The sequence below is a fragment of the Lygodium microphyllum genome, chromosome 26 (assembly GCF_053477565.2).
Source record: "Lygodium microphyllum isolate KBCC chromosome 26, Lygodium_microphyllum_v1.1.10, whole genome shotgun sequence".
NCBI lineage: Eukaryota > Viridiplantae > Streptophyta > Polypodiopsida > Schizaeales > Lygodiaceae > Lygodium > Lygodium microphyllum.
The window spans coordinates 25,323,050-25,328,999 of record NC_141160.1 but is presented as its reverse complement, the minus strand read 5'-3'; the positions used below and the strand labels follow the sequence as shown (position 1 = coordinate 25,328,999).

The 5,950-nt window shown below is 34.4% G+C and overlaps 1 pseudogene; it reads right to left on the bottom strand.

The window, feature by feature from the left end:
* Nucleotides 1-370: 370 nt before the first annotated feature.
* On the bottom strand, nucleotides 371-2,208 carry LOC148013067 (uncharacterized; annotated as a pseudogene).
* Nucleotides 2,209-5,950: the final 3,742 nt, after the last annotated feature.

Here is a 5,950-nt window from a genome sequence, read left to right as displayed (position 1 = left end):
AAGCAAAATGCAAATTGCAATGATATTGAAACATAGCAACGAGAAAACTTCCAAAGGAAGTCTTCATTGTATCATTTTGGGGAGACCAAAAGAATATTACAAAAGGGCTTTCATTTGGCTTTGTGACTTATAAGTCATGAACTTATACAACATCCATGGCTCTTTAAATATGGCACACTCTCACTACAACAATGGCTTCATCACAATATCAAGGAAAAAGCTCTTTGATTCTTATGTATCTTCATTTTCTTTTCATCTTTATATCTTCACCTAGACTTGAGAATCCAAAAGAACACCAAACTAGCTTACACAAATTGTGAATCAATAAATGGATTATAATTCTTATTTCTAAGGTTATAGAGCTTACATTTTAATCAATATCACAGATGTGAGCATGCCTTGAAGATTTCACATCATTGCACCATAATGTAATTGCTTTATCAAATTCAAACTCAGACATTGGAGGACCTTCAATAGAAATTCTCATTGTAGTACATGTACTTTTAGTGGTAAGAGAATTTCTCAATTTGCTCATAATCACATTTTGGATGCTAAAGCCACGCTCACAAATAGCAATGCTACAACATCGTACTAAGGCTACTTGGGCAAGCTTTAATAATAATCCATATTTCTCTCTCAAAGCTTCATTATTACTAATATAGCACCATGTGTTTTTAAATTTCCATCCTTTCCATTCATTGAATGCTTGAAATTTAAAGATTTGAAACTCTTTTCTCGCACAAGTAGGATCAATAATTCTTTCAAAAACATGCCCCCTTTTAAAGTTTTATCTACCCCATAGAATTTTATGATATCTTCTATTTCATCACCTCCATAATTCTTTAGTTCCTTTCTAAATTCTTTTGTAGGAGGACAACATGATGGAGACAATAGTTTTAAGTGACCTAGGATTGAGCTAGCATTAAAACTTTTCTCAGGTTCCCTATAACATTAGTGAAGGTCTTCTAAAAAGCTGCTGCCTTCTCAAGGTCAAATCCACTTTGATCACACATAAGCTTAATGCTCCTATACTTACCTCTTATGGAAGATCTCAACTCATATAGAAGACGATTTGAGGGTCCATAGTTAGGAATAATGGGATATCCACAACTATCTAACTCTAGGACATTAAGTTCCAAGCAAGATGTCATGATAAACTCTAACTCCATTGCTACTATTTCTACATTTGCTATGCCAAGGATTGCAGTGACATCTACACATGTTTTTTGGAAAAGTTAGGCTTATTAAATGAGAGAATAGATCTCCTAAGAAATGTACAACATATATGAATTCAAATGAGGAAACTTTAGCAAAAATTGAACTATTTTCTACTTTAAAATACTCGAGCAATGGTTCAAGAAAATCACAAAACTTGCAAAGGACTTTATGTCTACTTAACCAATGAATTGAGTGTATTATATCAAGCTTAAGAAAAGGCAAGTCAAACTCTTGTTGTAAAACCTTAAGATTTTTTATTCGAGCATTACTATTCTTGAAAAGAGTTGCAATTTCATTCAAAGTGGAATCTACATGTTTTGCATATGAAATTTTTGCAACTGCCTTACTAGCAGGAAGGTTAGTGTGCGATGTGCAACACAATGTATAATTGCTAGAAATGCACATGTATCCTTTAACCTTCTTACAACCCCACCTTTTTTACCGATCATAACTGAAGCACCATCATGACCAAACCTAACCAATTTTTTATCATCAAGGTTATGCTCTAATAGTAAATTTTTCAATGAGGCAAAAAGTCCACTAGAAGTTTGATCACCAACCTCTAAGAGGTCTAAAAATGAGACTTTGGTTCATGATTTTTTACGTAAGAAACATAAACAATTAAGTGCTCCTCCATCAATATGTCGGTTGATTCATCTATCATGATACCATAATAAGGTGATTGCCTAACATATGTCATGTAACTTTCCTCAAGTTCCTTTCCTATGTACTGAACAAAGGTGGCACAAGATTTATCATTATTACACATGTTATGTGGAATATTTAGGGTCTTACACTCCCTAAGAGGGTCAAGGGTAGGGACAAATTTTATAAAAGCAAGGTCATTTTGTTCTACAAAGTAAGCAACTCAAAAGAAAATTTTCATGGTATTGTCTACAACCTCAAAATGTTTAGATACTCCCATTTCAAAGCTTTTTTTTCCACTATACAATGCCCATGCCGACTGTTGGTGTCTCTTGGATTGGGCATGATTCACTAAATATGCTGAATATTAATATCCCCTATGGTTCCAAATTCATTTTTACAATGTTTATCTTCCTTATAAATTTTACAAAAATTTCTTGCTTGGTTTTTCTCAAAATCAAGCCATTCAAACTCCAATTTCCATTTTTCATTCCAAAGCAACCTAGCTCTTTTACGATGATTAGCGTCATTGATTCCAAGGTCTTGTAATTCAACTTCATCTTCTTTCTCATCACTAACCACATTTTCTAGTTTTTTCTTTCCTTTATCTTTATAATGACTACAATATTCTTTGAAAAACCAGGCAAGCCAAGTAAAGTCCTTTGTTTAGACAATCTTGAAGCCATTGGAAAGTCTTACCCAATAGTTGAAATGTAAAACTAATATAAAATTGAAAGTCGCATCTTGAGGTCACAACTAGCTTGTAAAATGTAGTGTTTGAAGGTCTTCCTTAAAAAAAATAAAACCTATCAAATAAAATTTAATGAATATATATTACTTATAATGCATTATCTAAATAAAAAACAAAATAAAATCTTTCTGTGTTTGATGACCAATCCTCTTTGCAAGTTTATAGGCGTCTTTGCAATGTGCACAAAATTCGAATCCTCCTTATTTTTCATAAAAATAGAGAAATTCTTTTTCAAAATCAAACAATTAAATTTAAAAATATTTCATCCAAAATGACACAGAGAGAGAGAGAGAGAGAGAGAGATGTATTTCGACTTTGTGCCTAGTTCAAAGCTTGCATGCAACATTGCACCCTACCCACAAGCCACAGCACGATCTCTCTCTCTCTCTATATATATATGTGTGTGTGTGTGTGCCACCCATCAAAATAGTAAATGACTCAGGAGGGAGATTACAATGGCCATGGTTGTGCCAAGTTCCAACCATGGCTTCTTGATTTTCATGAAAGCAAACTTTATGCAATACATTAATAGAAGAAAGCATACTCAACTGCAATTTAGCCATTGGAACATGGAACTGGTCAGTGCCTATTAGGTTGCATCATGAGTCTACGACTCGTGAGTCATCATTGGTCAATTAAATCTCAATAATACAAATCACAAGTGGGGAGTCACGAGGACTCATGACTCGACAAGTTGTAAGAGAGAGAAAGAAAGAAAGAAAGAAAGAAAGTTATATTAACGTCTTCTAAAGACCAAAACTGGCCTATGAGACAAACTGTGATACAACTGATGAGGTTCAACTATCCAAAATAAAAGTGTTGAATGAAAAGCTAAAAACTGGAAATTGAAAATACGGTGCTGTGAGTGTGATAAGTGTCGTGTATGTGTATGTGCGTATGTAGCTCTGGTACTCTAGATAATGGCTACAAAAGGGGAACAAATGTCGGCTGTGATAGGGGAACAACTGTCGGTTGTGATAAAGTGGTGCGATGTGTATATGTAACAGATGCGATGTGAATCATGATCTCTCTCTCTCTCTAGACAACAACTATTGGTTCAAGTATTATTGATTTAAGTATCATTCTCCACCTTCACATTCTATAGCAATGCCAAACATAGACACACAAGGGGGAGAAAGAGAGAGGCAACTACATACCAAAGTTTGAGCTTGAGAAAACATGCTTCAAGTATCCCTGTAGACAACAACTATTGATTCAAGTATCATTCTCCACCTTCAAATTCTATAGCAACGCCAACCATAGACACACAAGGGGGAGAAAGAGAGAGGCAACTACATACCAAAGTTTGAGCTCGAGAATCGAGTCGAGGAGGACATGTACTTGCTTGTGAGTTGTGACTTGTGAGAGTCAAAGAATAGAGAAATTGAAAAGATAAGATTGCAATTTTCAATTTGAGCCTCTAGGCAGCAAATTGTGGTTTTTATACTTGTAGTTCTCTTTTTTTAGAATGTAACATTTGCATTCTAATAAGTTATAACATTTTTGTACTCTTGACTCTTAATGTTAATGATATTATGTACACACACACACACACACACACACACACACACACACACACATACACAAAAACTAATTATTTTAAAATAATCTATAAATTATTTATTTATGTGAACTCCATACACACTAAAAAACCCAAATTTCCACAATAAGAACATAAAAATTATTTAACTATAAGAAACTCTAAGGTAGACTGAACCTTCAAAATAAAAAAATTTAGGTGAAATCTTAAAATTGAAGGTGCAATTACACTACACCTAGGTTTTTTTCAACCACTGGGTGGAACAAAAGAATCAAGCAATGCTTCTCTTGCTTTACTTTGGTCATTTCTTCATGAATTCTCCCACAATAGATAGATAACACCAATAAATTTGTGATTTCTCTGACCATGTTAGAGGCCTTTCTAAGAGCTTTTCATCCTCGCCAATCGGAATTCCAATGTCAACATAAATATATGTATGAGTGAGTGAAGTTAATAGTATTTCATGTAATTTCCTGAAACTTGTAACCTTGGATTAATCCTTTTGTTGCTCCATATTTTTTAAAGCCTCCATGAAAGATCTCTTAACTGGCTTTAGATGCACTAGAGGTTCTAGTAAAAAAGAACAAGATTTGTGAATTATGGGATTCATTGTGCTCTTTGGGCTAGAGTTAGTATTCTATTGTGAGACTGAAGTACTAGAGGCTTGTTCCTTAGCTCAAACGAAAGGTTAGCCAAAGGTTGGGACTATGTGGGTTCTACCTCAAAATCAGAAGTAGTAACTTTTGAAGTAGTTGATTGGTCAATCGTGTCAATCAAAGATGATTGCACATTGGGATCCACAGATTGATTAGAAGTAGTTTCAATCTTTAAATTTCCAATTTTTTTCTTGACAACACTCTGAAAGGGAGGTTCTTGATCCTATAATGTTTTCTTAGCTATCCCTTGTGGATCCTTTTTAGTGAAGTGAGGAGCTGCACTAGGTTGTTGTTGCTAGATATTCTATTTTTGCTTGGGTGACAAAGGTTCTTGGTTGTTGGGAGACATTGGTTTTTTTGAAGGACTAGAAACTTTTGTGGATTGGTGCTAACATTGTACTTGCTTGTCATTTTCATATGAGATGAATGCAATATCATGATGCTTTCCTCTTTTCGTTGGTGTCTTGGTCATTGTTAGTCTTATACACAATATTGTGTTTATGAGTCCAAGTCTCAATCTTGGAACCTAATTCACTTGTGTAATAGATCAAGTCTTTGTCTATGTCATCATGAATTTGATCTTCATCTTCCATCCACCATAGCATCTACCATGCTCTAGATCCTATGTTTTTCAACACTTTATGCATCCCATCAACTCTAAATTTAGACAAGCCATCCACAATCTTTTTTGGCTACATGTCTTTTAGCTGTTGGGCATTCACATGACCAAATCTCTTATGTCAAATTTCAATATCAACCACAACACTTGAACCTTGTGCAAACATGGTAGCCTCCATTTCAAGTAGACTTATATCAATAGTAAACAAACTCCTAGCAGGTTTTTCTTTTGCAATCAACTTACAATTATTTTTTAGATCTTCTACATAACAAGTATAAGATGTGAACTGAACCTGCAATCCTTGTTCTACCATTTGACCAACAGAAACTAATTTTTTTGTAATATTTGGTACATGTAACATATAAACCAAGTACTTATTTTCACCATCCTCCATACTCAAAGGAACATTTCCAATATGAGTAATGGGATGAGTTGTATCATGTCTTGTCTCCATACAGCCTAGAGACTTTGGACTACACATCTCTCTAAACCACTCTGCATGAGAATTCATGTGGTTAGAG